The following is a 16968-nucleotide window of genomic DNA, read 5'->3' as shown; positions in this document are numbered from 1 at the left end:
GACTCAGTAATGGCAACACAAGATCCATGCCCCCTCCTTACACCCCATCACCCTGAACTTCCCAAATCTCTACCAGAGAGACAGAGGGTGGCTACAGGAACTCTGCATCTGATCTCATTAATTTCTTTGCCGTGGTGTTTCATGTGATCCTGGTCAAGTGTTAAGATCAATGCAAGCTAGATGCCAGCTAAACAAAACAAAAATAAAATAAGTGTGAACACAAAAAGAAATGAGAAACACAAATCACGGCCTTTATCATCTGGGAGATGCTTCAGACCAGTTTACACTGGCACAAAAGCAGAACACCAAAATCTCAAACTAAGGCCTAGTTTGTGGATGAAAAATCAATCTACACCCACTAAGCCATCTGCAAGGCTCTGCCTCAACAGGAAGATTTCAGCCTCCGTTGGCGTCAATGAGAAGTCCATGCCGGATCAGTCTGTATCTTCTCAACTGCCTGTGGTCAGTCCTGCAAAGCAGAGAGGGGCACAAAACATTAACTCGGAATGGCACAGGACGAGAACTTGGGTCAGGAGCGCAGTACTCGGGCATTTTTATGCCAAGAGCTATCCCTTGATACATGAGTAAGAACCGTGCTGCAGACTTTGCGTCCACGCACTTCATTGTTGTTGTCATTATTCAGAAAACAATTCCCAGAAGTCTGGATAGCCGCCTAACCACGCTCGCAGAGAGGTTTCCGCCTAGAGGGAAGCCCCAAGGCAGGATTCCCAGCTCCCTCCCGCTATCCTGGCCCCGAGATCCAGCCCGCCCGCTCGGCCCCCCGGCGCTCTACCTCCCCAGCCCGCACACCCGGCTGCCTCACGCCCTGACAGCCCCGGCCACCACCGCAGGGGCCCAGCCCGCTCCCCACACGGGTGGTGGCAGCCACGGACACCTCTCCCTCTTCCTCTGCCGCGGAGCTGATGCGCAGCCCCTGCCTGGCTGCCCGCCTGCCCGCCCGCCCCCTTGACCACCCCAACGCCTCCCCCAGGCGAGCCCCGCCGCCCGGCCCAAACCGCCGCCGGGAAACCTCCATTTACAGGGGCTGAGGAAACACCGGAGGCACGAAGCCGGGCGGAGAGGAAGGAGGAGGGAGGGAACCGCGGGGAGATCCCATGGCCAAGCACCACCCCCTTCATTCACCGACTGACCCGCCCGCCGCCTCCGCCGCCACCGTTGGTGACCGCGGGTTCAAACCTCACCCCCCCCCTCTCCTCCCCGACCCCCGGCCAAGTCTCGCGAGGGCAGCGAACGGGGGACGGGGGGACAGGCCGGGCCCCTCCCACCGCCGCGCGCCCGGCGGCCTCAGCGCCCGGCACTGAGCGTGCGGCGCGGCCCCGCCCATCCCGGAAGCGCTTCCCGGCCGCGCGCAGCTGCTCCTCCGGTGGCCCCCCCTCCCTGTCCCCCCCCCTTCTCCCTTCCCCCTTTCCCCTCTCTCGCAGAGACCCCCGGTGCCGGTGCCGCCCGGAGATCCACCCTCACCCCCCCCCTCCCCCTCTCCCCGCCGCTCCGAGCGCCCTTACCGGGGGGGGGGTTACGCGGCTCACCCAATTCCCCCCCCCCCCCCAACCGCTTTCCCCCCCCCCTCTCCCCCCCCACAGGAGGAGCGGGGGGGCCCGCGCGGGGCGCCTCGCGTGCCTCCACACAACCCCCCCCCCCTCCCCATCCCCGCCGCCGCCGCCATCCCAGGGGTCCGGAGGCCCGGGGCAGAGCCGGGGGGGCCTTGCGGGCATGCAGCCGCCGCCGGAGCCCAGCCCTCAGCGCAGCACGGTATGGGGGGGGGAGCAGGCCCTGGGGGCAGGGGAAGTGTGTGGCCGGGGAGGAAGGTAGCGGCGGGGGGGGGGGGGGGGTGCGAGGTGTGTGTGGCTGAATTGAAGGGTGGGTAGGGAGTGCCCCGTCTTGGAGGGAGGCTCGGGACGGAGTTTTGGGGGGGGAGGGTGACACTTCTGTTCTCCCCTTTTATCCGCGGGGTGCGTGTTGGGGTGACCCCTACCCCCCGGGTAGCGGGGGAAGCGGTGTGGGAGCGGGCTGCAGCCGGCGGGTTCCCGTCGGCGTCCGGGGAGGGACAGGGTGCCCTGGGGGAGAGGACCCCTGTGGGCGGGGGGGGAATCCGCTGGGTCGTGGGGTGTGCGGGGGTAGGGGTGTGGTGGATGGGAGGGTGCTCGTGTTGATCCTGGCGCTTGTTTTGCTGCCGCACTCCCACGCACCCAGCAGGAAAAAAAACTTTGGTCTTTGTTTTTTGGAGACCTTTGGAGAAGGTGTCTGGGCGACTGCCCCGGGGATTCTATGCGGGTGTCCGCCTCGCAAGGGCTGTGGTGTCTCTGCTGAGCCGCAGATGCTGCTCCTGATATGTCAAAAAACAAAAGCAACCAAAAAAATAAAAATAAAGCAAATAAATTCGCGGGTAAAAGAGCTGCCACTGTTTCTTTGATACGTTGACTGCAGTATGCTGCTGCTGTTCTGTGACTTGGCCCTGGAGATAGAAGGCCCAAAAATGTAGCAAGGCCATAGTTATGATCTGCTAGAGTTTTGTCTTCAAGTCAGATTTGAGATCTTATCTGTTGTTTATATCGGCTGTTGGGAGGAATAGCACTGGTGTTTCTTTTGGATTCTTTTTTTTAATACAGGTATATGTTGTGAAGGATGCTGCTCTTACTCATGGATTGATACTGTTCCAATGTTAGCTTCTGACTGTGCACTCGGTGTGTTTTCTTCTCAGTCAAATGTGACTTGTAATGTACTGTTTACTGTTCTTACCATTGTTTTATCAAGGAGAAAACAAGGAGAAGAAAGGCAGTCGCCTAGATAGCTTGAGAGTAACTATACTTGCAGTTTTGTAGACAAACACTGTCGCCAGGAATATGGTATGGCCCAGGTATGCCACACCAAAAGGTAATGAAAAACTTAAGACAGTTATGCAAAAACGCATAAAACTGTCTTTGTAGGTTTCAGTGGCAACTAATTTGAAATAACTAGTAATCTGTTAATATCTTTATTGCTAATGAATACAGTAAATATTATCTAAAAAAAGAAGTTAGCTTAAAAGATAGCTACTATAAAAGCACTACAAATAGCTACATATTCAAGATTATTTCAGCTTGATGTTGCCCGGTGGCTTTCCTTGTCCCTTCTTATTCCATTCTAAATAAATATTCAGTCGATAGGCCAGGCCAGGCCATCCCACTAATGTATTGATAGGCATCTGTTATTTTTAGTACTGGTGTTCACTGTTAGGAAATTGAGTAATAATTTTCTGGTTGTAGGTTTATCTTCTGTAGCAGGTCCACTTGACCAGTTGTGTTTTCAGAGCGCTTGGTATAAAAGAACTCTTAAAACTCAGAGGTAAAACCCGCGTGGTCAAAGGTCATTGTCTATTCTGATAACTTTAATTTTGCTTTCCATACCTGTGAGAAGAACACTACTTTCTTTTGCCCCTTGTCAAGCATATTTTCAGCGAACATATTTCACAGAAAAAGGAGAAATGTTTAATTCATTTCCCCTCAGTAGTGAGAGAGGAACAGGATTCTTAAAAATAAATCATTTCACAACATTTGTTAAGCCTACCCTTTGTCCAGTCCTGCGGATGGTGTCAGTTAATAGCAGCAGTTTAAAGAATGCTGTAGTATCCTATATTAATGTATATGTAGACCATCTCCGTTCAACATTAAAATTACTGAGATACCAAATTTCACACACATTAGTCAAGGATAATAGAATCAGCATTCAAGTCTGCCTTTAATCTTCAATCTTTTGGTCTAAGTTAGATTAAGTGTTAGCTTAAGTGTGATGCTTATTATGAAAGTGTAATTTTATGATGTATTTTTATCTGTCTTGGGTCATAACCTTTACGATAAGTGATTGCTGACAAAGAGGAGAATGAGGGATCTGTGTCCTTTCTTGTTGCCTGGATCTCATTGAGGTTTCATTTTCCTTCCATTAGTCGTCATCTTGAGAAAGACAAGTTGAATCAGTGTTGTGAAAACTTGTCTTTCTTTCCCACTCAGCTTTGGTGATATATCTGTGCTGTTGTCTGTCCAATGGCGAGCCTAATGGTAAATGAATCCACTGAAGTCATTCAAGATTATGCATTAATATGATTCCTGAGGTTGTCTGCTAATAGCTTGTCTCTTTCTGTCCCTTCTCAAAAATTATGTAGTGCTCAAGTCAAGTGAAGTTTTTGGTTGCACTGGTCTGTAGGTGTTTTCCTCTGACTTTAAACCTGTGCTAATTCATCTTATGTGTATTTTTAAATAGCATAAATAGACTTAAAGTATGACCTGTGAAAGTAATCTTGGTTAGGTTCAGAGTTAATATACTGCATTACATAATAAATACGAAACATAAGGTGTTTTATTGTGTAATTTTTCAAAGATCTGTATCTTCAGGTGGGATGTTAGTTCAAATCCTTGCCTCTATATCTGCAATGACTTTTTTTTAGCAAAGCCACTAACAATACAAGCAAGACCCTTTGATTTATTTCTTAGACACCAAAGATGTTTTAGTGAGGATCCAAATATTGAGTGAGTAATCAAATTATTAAATTTTGGATAATATTAAGTCTATCATGTATGTTTAGTCATCTCACTCAACTATGGTATGACACATTTTGCTCTAGGACTGCCTGGATGATGCTCTTCTTTTCCACTACTATGAGCTTAAGCAGGTGCAGGGTCTGGTGTGTATGTACCTACATGTGCAGGCATAAATGTAAGTAGAAGTATTTGCAGTGAAAGAATTATTTGTGAAATGGTACATTTAAAAGGCAGATGACAAATGGAGGGTGAAACTGAGAGTTTATACAAAGCCTCAAACTTTTTCATAAGCACCTTTTCATCTGCTTTTGACAGCAAGTGTGCCATGTTACAAAGTAGAAATATTTGTGACTTGTTTTGCATTATTTTTTCCTGTTACTGTCTTTATTCAAAAAGGAAAATAAAGCTAACTGAAAATTGGTACTGTGTAGTGCAGTAAGCTGATATTAGGGTATTACTTCCAAACTCTAGCCTAACTTTTCTGGTATTGTTTGCCTTTTTTTGCAAGTTGTCACTATCCTTCAGTTATCTGTATAGTGTAAACTTTCTGTAGGCTGTGCTTTCTGTATGGGCATGATAGACTGAAATATTGTCTGAAGGGTGACATTAGCTGGTTTGTTCTTGTGAAAGTACTAAAATCCTTTCATTGTGATTGAATGTGTGGTGATGTGCCAAGTGTGCCAATTCGCATGTGTGAAGCACTCTTTCTAAATGGAAAGATGAGGGTTTTGTAATACTTGTTTAGACTCATGTATGCAAATGTTGAAGGTGTTTGTTGAAAACATTTTCAGAATAGGTTCCTGTACTCTGACTGACACTTTTAAAGTTTATCAAAGTTGTCCTTTAGAAGGCTTTCAAATTGTGATTATGCTAGTGGTAGTATGCACGTTTTTCTCTCCAGCTTCAGACAAATGATGTAAGTGCAACCTCAGAGTGTAGCTAGTTCTGTAGTAGTGAGTATCCGTCCTGAATATATCTTGCTCTGAATGAGATGGGTAAGTTGGTCAGCGACTTCTGTGCTGTGTCTGTCAGTACTTAAAAGGTGGCACTGTGGTATTAGTATCCGGGCCACTCTCGTGCACAACTACCAGAAAAAAATCATCAGTGAAGCCTTTTTACTGAAGTGAGAAGCTGAAATACATCTGGCAAAATTCAGTATGTAATAAGGAAAGACACAGTCACATTGTTGCTAGTAAAGCATACTAGATCAAGATGGACAGTGAGTCATTAATGTTTAGATTTTCCTTGCTCTCTTTCTCTTTTTGAAGATTAATTATACTAGATGGATTTTGCTGTGTGTCTCAGTTTAATGTCAGAGTGGAACTAACATTTCAATACTATGTTGAATGTTTCTCCTTAAAGTAATGTTTCTGAATAGCCAGCATAGGACAATAGTATGAAATGGAAAAAATTTATCTCTGTTAAAATTATATACAGCTCTGTGTTCTTAAGAAGCATTAGTTTTTGAATTCCAAGTGAGCTTTATTTTATTCAGGAATCGAATGTAAACTAGTGGTATTTTAAAAGCATCTTCAGTGTATCACCAGGTTAATGTAAAGGAAAATTACTTCTCCTTTCACTCTTTTCAGAGGGTTGTATAAGGCAGGATGTCTTCATAAGCAAACAGTAAAGATAGAGAATAAAGGTCGTTCTGCTATATTAGTGTTTGGTAACCTGGTGTTCCAGTTTAAGACTGGGTGTTTTCCTAGGTGCATGTGGGCTAGTGGGTAATTAAGAATGTTTTCTTTAAAACACCTTTTGTCAGATTATGTTCAATCAGTCATGTTCCACATGCATTACACTTCAGTGAAGTACTAGCTTTCAAATGAAATAGTGTGTCCACTAAAGTGTGTATTAAGTCATAAAGTGAATAAATTCCTGTGAAATCATGGTTGAGCTAGGGATACTTTTAGAAAAAATATCAGTATTTGCTTTAGGTTTTAAGGAAGAAAAAAATCAGATATTTTTCTAAAATGTATTCAGTATTGACTACGCCTTCTCAGATTTGGTAAGAAGTGCTAGTATTTTAATCTCATTGCAACTTTAAACGTTCATTTTTTCCCTCCTTGGTTAAGATCTAGGGTAATTTGACCTGAAGTCTCATCTGTTTGAACAGTTTGTACTGGTTTACAATGTCACAACTTACTGAAAATAGCTGGCAAAAGATTTGTTTTGCTATATGTATGTCATATCATTTGTCACATTGGTGTATGTCCTCAATTACAATTTTTTGTGTTTTTTAGGAAGTTTTTATACTTTGGTTTAGCTCAAGCTGTGGACATTTATTCCTAGCACTTGAAATTATGGGTTTGTTTTCTTCTTTGTTTTTTTGACATTGACCATGAGATCAATAATAGTTCAGAGCAAGCAGAGAGGGCTATTGTTAGTTTTTGTTTCATCTGTGGTTTTTGTTTTGTTGTTTATTTTTTTTTTTTACCTGGATGTTGTTCAAGTTTTGAAAGGAAGGTAAATTGTGGCTTTCAGGTTGATATTCTCGAAGACCAACTTGCAGCAGTAGTAAGCCAGGCACTAGGTTTTCTGTGGAGCATAGCTGTTGAAATGTATTTGCCTTTTTTTCATGGAATTTTTAAGATTGTGTTGATGGAATAGTAATTATCGTATCAGAAGTATCATATCCAGATAAGGAAAATTGTTAATTTGGGACCACTTCAATCTGTTGTTTCCTGTTTGCTCATACTAATCAGGCAAGTTATGTACTGCCTTGCACAAATCAAATTTTAACTGCTAGGTGAGTTGGTAGTATACAGATTTAGTAAATATGGAATTGCAGAGTAAGTGTTATAACTGAACCTAAAACACTTATATGAAGTGATATTTAAAAAGGGGTAATTTTTGTCAATGCTATTGTAGAATATCAAGGATTTTGCAACTCATTAGTTAAGTTTCAAATGGACAGCATGGGGTAACAGTTGTTCTAGTCTGGGTCTCTGCTTCATGTCCTGCTGCTAGGACAGCATTGTGAAAATGTGGTTTAAAAGTTTGCTTGCTGTTCCTTCTTCAGGAGCATAGTGTTTCATACAGGTGATTCAGAAGGGATCTCACTGTTGGTTTGAAAATGCTTCATGTGCTGTGACCTTATGAGCTTTTTGAGTAATTGTTCAGGGTGATATATACAGTTTTGTACTTTCTCTTGCTTCTGTACTGAAGAAGTTAGCTTTCAGTATGTTCCAGTTTCAGTAGCAGGTGGTAACAGGTAAGTCCCTGTTAATATTTAGCTTCCTTCTGTGCTGGTTGAACTTAATAGCACTTTCTGTAACAAACATTCTTTTAGTAGCGTTTTCTTGGCTTATTCAGTTTAAAAGAGCAGAGGACAAAAGAGGAAAGCAGTTCCTACCAGATCTGTTGCAGTGGAATTAAGTTAAGAAATGACAGAACATAGACTGCTAAATTAAATTGACCTCTTGGCTTTAGAAGCCCTTTCTCAAGATACAGTAAATCCTTTTCTTGCTTTCAAGAAATTTCCAAGTCATGTAAATGTTCTGTCTGCCAGTGCTTTTCCAAATTCAGTCGTTGAGGTACCTGATGCTGAAGGTATGTCAAGCCTAAGAGAGACCTAAGTAAGATCAGGTTTTTTTGATTTGTCTTTGGAAATTATCTGCTGTACTTGAAAAGGCGCGCGAGAGAGAATCAAAAAGTCACCAAAGTGTTGAAATAGAGCTTTTTAATCTGGGAGGTAGGAGCCTGTGAGAAGGAAATTAGTGGCTTCTGTAGAAGATGAAGTTTTCCTAAGACAAGAAAGAAACCTGCTTTCAACTGTACAGCAGGTCTTAATGTTTTTGTACCATTAACTGTATGATGTACTGTCTTATAGTAATGTGGACATTTGGGGATCTTCACTGATCCCTCCTGTTGTTACTCAGAAAGGCACAACATAGATGTTGCTGGTACTGTGACAAACAGTACTTCTATTTCTGGAGGAACACTCTGTTGCTTGAAAGCTGCTTTTCCCTAACTGAGAGTGCTTTCTGTAAAGGTTGAAAAAGGAAAAAAAAAAAAAAAAAAAAAAAAAAAAAAAAAAAAAAAAAGGCATGACAGGTCTCCTAAGAACATATGTTACCCAAGATGTGATAAGGGTGCAGAGGCAGCAGCTTATGTTGTTTCGTTCTTAACTATACAGTTCAGTTTGGGGCTTTTCATTTTCCGAAGTCCTGGAGCAGTTTGTTTGCATGTACATTCATTAGTGAGAGAGCAAAACATAGCATTAGTGGACAGACAGGTGTCTTCAGTCTGATGGAAGATTCCCCTCCTAGGAACATCAGAAAATGTGAGGGAAGAGCTGTTACTTCTCTCACCTTTTAAGGAATCTGTATGTTCTTACAGAGAAAATTCTGCTTACTCTTCTGGTTGGGGGGAGGTGGAGAAAACTTTATATTGTCAGTCTTGGACTTGCTGAAGCAGTCCCTGTGGGAATTGGTGTTCATGGACTTAATATCTCTTCAGGCCTGGATGGAGGGGAAGTGGTATTAGGGAACTGGCAGGGAGGATCAAAAAAAGTTTAACTCTTTTTCTGTGAATTCAGTTTAAACAACCTCACAAAGCTAACCAACATAAAGCCAGTTCTTTTGTTTTGGTTGGTTGGTTTTTTCCTCTCCCCATAGATTCCTGTTGAAATCTACATGCTAGACCATTGTTTAGTCCATCTTTCTGTAAAGAAGTCTACAGAAGTCTTTTTTTATTATCCTTTTTTTTTTTTAAAAAGTTCTGAATGGTAAGGTTTCTTAAGTACTTAAAGTGCTAGAAGAAGGAGGGGAGGGATTAAGTATTTTTCTTTAATTTTAGGTCTTTGGTTCAGAAGGAAAAAAAATGTTTATCACATTAATATTTTAGTGTGTCGTGTTCTTATATTTTTAAGAAGTGATAGAACACAGGTTCCAGGAAGTACAGACATATCTCAATGTAAAAGTTGCGCTATCATGACAGTGGCAAATTTCTGCTTTGGGGATACTTCAAATAAATGAGTTTAAGCTTTGTTATTAGTAGTTTATTGTAAAGTCTACCGTTATTTCAGTTATTTTCTAAATGCTACTTTCTGAACTGAGCATGTTTATATACTTTTCTTGCCACTGTTGGTTGTATTGCCATCAGTAAAAATGGTTAATACTACTGCTGCCACATGCTTATGTAAGCTGCACTCATTTTTAAATTAAACTATTTTTGGTATGGGCTATTTAGTATGTTCAGAAAATGAAAACTCTACATGCTTAGGGGGAATGCATTTAGACTTTCTTAGACCTTTCTTTTGTCTGTTTTCCCTGAGTCTCTTCAGTTTTTTGTTTTTTGGTTTTTTTTTCCCTAGAAACTGTATGGTAAACTTCTAAGGCAAATGATTTCTGTGTAGAGTAGAATTTGTGATTTATATAAACATGTTATATAATCACAAATAATTTTTATTAAACTATAAGAAAAGTCAAGCAGTCAGAAAAGCTTGATGTGTCAGATTATTTGTTCATGAGTAGCAATGATCCCATGTTGTGTAGTGTGAACATTTTAGTTGCTTGGTTACCTGCTAGTCTGTACAGTATGACAGCATAATATTAGAAGACTATCAGGTAGACAGGTACTCTATGAAAAAAAATTGCTGGATTTTTTTGCAATATTCAGGAATAACAGTATTTAATGAGGGTTCCATTGACCGTTAGTTACATTGTTAGTTGTGAAAAACCAAATGTTTAAACTTTAAATGGATTTACAAATGTGTAAACCTCAAGACTGAATTATAATAGGATATCATTCACATTTGAGTATATATGCTTTGTGTTAGTTTTATGAAAGAAATTACAGACCAAGGATGCAGAGCTCCTGAGTATATTAATGTAATTGTAAAACTTTCTGTTGTAGATAACTTTTCAGGAGGGATCTATGAGAATTGAAAGTTACTTTTTTTTTTTTAATTAATGTTTGTTTTAGTTATTTCATGACACTGATTTAAACCCTTAATAGCTTCTATGCATCTCGTAATAAAATAGTAACGTTTTTCAAGCACAGTACAGGTCTTTTGCACAGTTTTTGCTGGACTTTTGCTGGACACAGCTTTATTTTTCCTGTAGTCAAGGCTAAGGACACTTCCCAATTCTTCCAAATAAAAAAGAAATGTAAGACTCAGGGAAGTTGGGAACAGTCAACCCTGGTCCAAGGTTTAGGTTGCTGGTTTGCTTGAATGTAGATCATTTTAATTTCACTAGGATACTGATTGTTCTATCTTTTAACCTTGAAATTAAGTCTTCTAGAAATGTTACCTGTAGAATATGACCAGCCAGATGCATTGGCTGCAACTAGAATTACTGTTTGCATATTTAGTTGTAAGGAAATCTGCTGTATGGATCAAAGATTGGTAACTTGAACTGCTTTAAAAATTAGAGTCTAATTTGCAGTAGCCTTTTCTATCTTACCTAAAGGGAGAATCCGCTTTTGATATCTTCCTGGTGAGATCTCATCATTACCATTTCAAGCTAATGCCTGCACTCTTTCTCCCCAGGCTGCTTCCTTCTCTCTGTGTTTTCTATATGGTTATGGCACAAGGTTCCATGGGGTGTTGAGGGCAATTAGTGGGTTATACAGATTGAGCAGGTATTTAGGGTTTGTAAATCAGAGTTCAGCTTTAATAACGTTCAGTTTGCTGTTTGGACCCTAAACATTTGTGCTAGTGCATTTGCAGGAGTAAGCATTCAAAGGAAAGGAGAAGCAAATTATTTAACTGTATTTTTTGCTGGTTTAAAGTGATTGTGAAACAGTCAAGACTTCCTATGTGGTAGTTTTCTCTTGTGAAAACAAGCAGAGTGTGTGCATTCCGTGCCAATAAATACTTCCTGGGGCAAAGATTTTTTTTTTTTTCCTCCAGAACTTACCTACTAAGTTAAAGGGGGCTTGTGCCTAATGCTTGCTTGTTTCAATCTTTAATGTTCTGGGGAGTTCAGTAGCAAACCTGCTGCCTTTTTCTGGGACTGCTTTTATTTGGTCTTTTCAGTTGTGACACTGTATGCTGGAGAAAAAATTGATTTGGATCGCCAGTATTTCTTTTTCCTTTTAACTGCCTATTTTTTTTCTCTATACATAGAAAGGGAGTAGTCTGCAGCCCTATACTTCCAGCTAAAAAAGTTTGTGAGAAACTTGATTTTGGGTTGTAGTTATGTTTGGTAATTTTGGGTGTTTTGTTTCGTTTTGCTTTTCTCCTGTTAATAATTTTGCACTTCTGATACTTAGGAATTTATTTTCTTCTGCCTTTTTTTCCTGAATATAGCATTCAAAAGCACCTTAATCAGAAGCTCAAATATTACAGAATTTACTAGTAATTTAAGTCTTTCTGTTGACTCTCAGACTGGCCTAGGTTATGTCTATCTATTCTAGTACATGCACTTCTCTAAAGAGAAATATTTGTTAACAATAATTTAAAAACTGACTTAGAATGTAGAATACCTTTGACAATTAAATGTTATTTAGGTAAAAGCAGCTATATGAACAATACTCTTAGTTGGGAACATGTAATTTTGAATTCCAGTAATGAGATTACCTTTAATTCTTTGGCTCTTATTTAAAAGTAATAATTTGAATTTTAAAAGTTGCATTTTGTAATAAATTATTTAAAAGTCTCACCCTGCTTCCAATTTACATGCTTGTTATGATTCTTTTGTGGTGGGGTTCAATTATTGACAAGTCTGGTGGACGCAGCAAATACTTTTTAAGTAAGTAGGTAGTCAGTGCTACAGTGTTTGAACTTGTATCTTGAATGTATTCCTGTTTGTGCAGTTCCTCTTTGTTCTGAAATCAGTTCAGTTGATATGAGCCTGTATAACTGCAGAAAGAATGTCTTTACTTTTATGCACAGTGGAAATTTGTTTATAATAAAGGTAGTGTCTCATTAGAAGAGTATTTTGCCTGTGTCCGGTTAATTTCCTTTTCAAACATGTGGGAAGTTGCTGTTCTGACCGAAGTGAATGCTTGGATGTGGAAACCTGACAAGTTATCACAGTTGTAGAGGTCCTGTATTAGAGCAAGTATGTACAGAGTTGAATGTACATAGTCTTTATTTTTTGTGAAACCTTTAAGTAACTTGAAAATTAGAGAAAAGATGTAATAAGCTAGTTGAATTAAGAGTATATTTACAGGTTAAACTCTTTACACAACAATGCACAATTAGGGAGCCTCTGCTGTCCAAGGTCTTCTGCATACCCTGAGAGCAGCTGAGAAATTCTTGGCAGAAGAATATAGTATTTTGTAAATCTGGTAAATGGGAAACTTTTGATTGTGGTTCTCAGGTTAATACTGTTTTTTAGCCAAGAAAAGATTTAAAACTTAAAACAGTAACAAATATAGCTTATTACAATGGAAAACCAGTGAAAGAGTCATTAAGGTAACAAGTAATTACTTGTTTATTACAAAGGTTTAAAAAAAGGTGAATTATCTTTGTTTCTTACATCTGCATCAAAGCATCATGCATCTTACAATGGTATCTGAATAATTAATTTACATCCTACTCTAGCAATAGGAAGGAACAGGAGAATCTGCATATGATCTTTAGTCTAAGTTAAAAAGTCTGTTACAGTAATGCTCAGCTTTCTGTCCTTTAGGGAAAGAAGTAAGATAGATACCCTTCTGAATAAGGCTTGTGATTAAACACCACTGTATTTTTAGCTCATTTCATCTCTTCTCTCTCTTATAAAAGCAAAGAAGACCCAAAGCATACATTTGAGTCCAGGTCATGCAAATGCTTAGAGCTGTGATTTTGTGTTCAGTGCTAGTAAGAATTCTGCAGAAGTCACTGGGCTCTTTGGTTGAGCAGAGGATGTGACTACTCACGGTATGATTGCAGAATCAAAGCATCAGATTACAATGCTATTTTGTTGTATTTATGCTTTCAACTGCTTTTTTTGGTTCTGAAATGTAGAAATCTCTCACTTTGTGCTGCTTGTGTCTAGGGCAGGCACTGTCAGTTATTGGCTTCAGGGGAACGCTCTGGTGACGGTGTGTTTGGCTGGTGAGGGGATGGCTGCAAATTATTTTAAACTTTAGATTGTTCTCCTGTCTAACCTCCTGTTGTATGCAAGACTGCACTTGATTTGCAGGGAGATACATGACCTTTATTTTCTTCCTCTGTGTTCTCAGCAAACAATTTTCTTCTAAGACTCTAGGGAGCTGGACAAAAAGACCTGTGTTTCAAATTGAAGTTCTTAGTGTCTAAATGAAGAGCTGGGCATGCCCCGAAAATCTATGGACACATCCACTTCTTAATAGTAACAAAATAGGGAATTCGGTGAAAGAACCAACTTAATACCATCACTCCTTTGCTACAGCATCTAAACAAAGAAACCACCGTACCTTATCAGGTGAAAGAAGGACTTTTAAGTTATTGTAGCTTGCATTTGCAACCACATGAACTGTAGGATGAGTATCTGTTGCACTCTTAATAATGTCCTGGTTTGTGTTAAACCGTGACAAATAGCATTGAGCACAACACAAATTCTAGGGCAATTTTAATATTGTGTGAGGAATATTTCAGGCAGGTCTTTGGCTACTATTTTTCCAAGTTATCCACAAGACTCCATATATTCCTTAAGAATGGAGAGGTCCACTCAAACAAAAAAAGGACAGTGGTTTTGGAGGATTCACCTACCTTGAGCTGCTGGACAGCATCTTCTTGTTTTAGAGAAATGAAATAATTCAAATCTTCTTAACAGTAGAGTGAGTTAGTAATTATTTAAAGTTGAAGCTTTCTTTGAGCCCTGTTTTTTTCATCTTCTAAAGCAGGATTATGAGGGTAGCTTCCTAAAAGGGAAATGAAATCAGAGCAGTTTATCCTCCTATCTTAATGGAGGACAGATCAGTGTGGAAGTGATTGGGCTTTAGAGAGATGCTGATTGGTTTAAGTGTCTAATGTGCACATTTAATTTCTATTTGAAAAAATATTTTTCATACAGAATAAAAATAAGATATTTAAAAAAATGAAATTGTGAATATAGATTTTTTTTTTGTGAAATGCTTTGAAAAGCCAAATGCTACTTATTCCTGAAAGTTTCAGAAAGTATGATTCATTCCTTTTTTCCTCAGATTCAGACTTATAGCTGTTGTGGGTTTTTTTCTGTAGCTGTACCTGATGACAGTGAAATTTTCTTGTCTCTTCACTGTCCACCAGCCACACAGTGTCAGGTGTGATAAGACTGGGTAGTAGTAAAGACCTGTCTCTCTCTAGTTTTATACTGCAAGCCTGATTTTATAAAGCCACAGAGTTGTTCAACACATTCATGCTGTAGCTGTTATCACAGGTGCTGTGAAAGAAGTCTCTAATTCCATCATCACAAAATTGGTCTTTTTATACTCAATTGTATGTAAAAAGTCATGCATACTCCAGCCAGGAATTGTGTTAATCTCATCACTTGGATCTCAATTTTTCTGGCCTGGTACCAGACAATAAAAAATAAACAAATGTTATGACTGGTGACCTGAATACTGACAACATGCCTTTGCAAACAATGTTGTTGAGTAACCAGGGTGTCAGGACTGCAAACACAATTTTCCTTAACCTACCAATATCATGACTGAACGCCTCTGAGAAAGAGGTAAAGCTTAGTCAGTACTCAGTCAGTACTTAGTCAGAATCAGTCAGTACTGTTAAATAGGTATGAGTGACCTATGAGTGGCTGTAATTCATAGAGCTTCTAATTTAATGTTACATTGTTAGAAATATCCCTTTCCAGTCCTGTGCCCTGCCCAGTGCACCCAGTGAAGTGGATGGTAATACCATTTGTGGAAAAGTTTGGTGTTAGGGGCTGCCCTTTTACTGCTGCTGTCTGTATTCTCAGCCTGCCTTCCCTGATATTAAAGCACCTGATTTGGTGCCAGGCTCTCTGTAAGTCAGAGGACACTCTGAAGCTCTTATTAAATAAAGCTGTTGGACGCTGTTCACGTTCTTTGAAGCTGTACAACAATTTTGGCAGGAATGCATCTATGCATCTTAGGATGAACAATTGTATTCATCTTCTGGTCTTCCCATTATCTGTTTTGGCTTGACCTGTTTCTGGCCTAAGATCATGAACAAGTGGATCTGAAGTACACAGACTTCCTCATAGAGATTTGCTGTTGAATCAGTTCTGCAGACGGCAGCTACAGCTTTATCGAAGTGTCATTTGATTACACATAACCTTATACTGCCAAGGTTTCTCTCTGCAACAGTTATAACATAGACCTTACTTACAGAATGAGAGATACAACTTCCATTCTACAAGCCTTTTTTTTTAATCCTGTAGTACTCTTTATAGAGGAAGACTGAATTTGGTGCAGAATGAAAATTTAAAATGTCTGCATTTGTGTACCTAAGGCACATCTCCCTAGAAAGTCGTCCTGGAGATAAGCTGAGAATTTTTTTCATCCTAAAATAATGTTAATGGAAGCTGAATGTAGCGTTAAAAGAAAAACTTTGAAGAAACAAAAATCTTAAATTCAATTTTAAGGCATTCTTTCCTCTCTGCCTCGAAAAGCAAAAGAGAAGCAGCTGAATCTAGGGGTGTATATGACATCTGTATATATACAGATATATAGCTACATACACACCTGTGTAAATATATATGTTGTTGGCACACAGTGTTTTTATTTGAAGGTATCTTTTCTGTTTTGCTTGGAAATTAAGTACAGTAAATAGTCAACTATAGCACACACTTGAGCATCTATAGATGTGCACATATGATTATAGATTATTTGGAATAAGCATATATAGATAAAATACATAAAATTAATATGATGTTATGTGTAAAATCTTAATATTACTTCTTTTTGTAATACACACACCTTATGGCTGGATATTCATGCAGGCTTGTCAGAAGGTGTCACAAAGTAGGCAATGTTTGTGTTCCTTATCTTAACAAATTTTCCTGGAATGATAGACAGGCATGCTGTATAAAATGTCCACCGTATTTTATAGCATTTAGTGATTTCAAATTTATGCAGTCAGACCACCAAAGATTAATTCAAAACTTCAGAAGTATAAGCTGATTTCTTTATTGTATGTAAGGAGTATGTGGTTCATATTTCTCTGTGCTGTTGATAATCTTTTGCATTACTCTGTACTGAGTCCTGCCTGTTCCTTGTTCTTTGTCTACTCTCTCCTTATTTCTGTTGTATTTCTTGTTCCCATTTATACGTGCCTGTCCGCTTCCCTCCTCTGTTTCCTCTCTGTGGAGTCATATCCTGCATTAGTATGTGTGTGCTGGGGAACCTGAAATGATGTTTTCTTGGCCCTTCATTCAAGTCCTTTTCTTTCTAATTTAGGGTTTTTCTACTTTGAGGTGGTGAAAGTGAAGAAAGGCTTATAGTAGTCAGGTCAAAACCAGTGTTACATAGATGTTCATGCTTCTCACTACCATTTTCTTACTCAATTGGTCATTTTGGGTATAGGAGTTGTAGTTAACATACTACACAGACAGTCTTT

At 39.8% G+C, this 16968-nt stretch overlaps 1 protein-coding gene and 1 long non-coding RNA gene across 6 annotated transcripts in view; one reads left to right on the top strand and one right to left on the bottom strand.

Annotated features, from left to right (window-relative positions):
• Nucleotides 1–229: 229 nt before the first annotated feature.
• LOC139799075 (uncharacterized) lies at nt 230–1184 on the bottom strand. The gene is made up of 2 exons (XR_011727073.1): nt 1041–1184; nt 230–469 (listed from the first exon to the last, which is right to left on the bottom strand). It is a non-coding gene; the product is annotated as an uncharacterized lncRNA (long non-coding RNA).
• A 147-nt stretch (nt 1185–1331) lies between these two features.
• The window catches only part of TAB3 (TGF-beta activated kinase 1 (MAP3K7) binding protein 3), a 50613-nt gene continuing 34976 nt past the window's right edge, over nt 1332–16968 (top strand). For 2 of the 5 annotated variants that reach the window (XM_071750424.1, XM_071750433.1), the window contains exon 1: nt 1373–1770. The gene's annotated coding sequence lies outside the window, so the exon portion shown is untranslated. Of the gene's footprint in view, nt 1771–2414; nt 2876–16968 lie in introns of those variants that run through there. The other 3 variants (XR_011727072.1, XM_071750390.1, XM_071750406.1) reach the window with 3 other exon arrangements.

Source organism: Heliangelus exortis, chromosome 1 (genome assembly GCF_036169615.1).
Source record: "Heliangelus exortis chromosome 1, bHelExo1.hap1, whole genome shotgun sequence".
Lineage (NCBI taxonomy): Eukaryota > Metazoa > Chordata > Aves > Apodiformes > Trochilidae > Heliangelus > Heliangelus exortis.
This window is presented reverse-complemented; position numbering and strand designations above follow the sequence as displayed.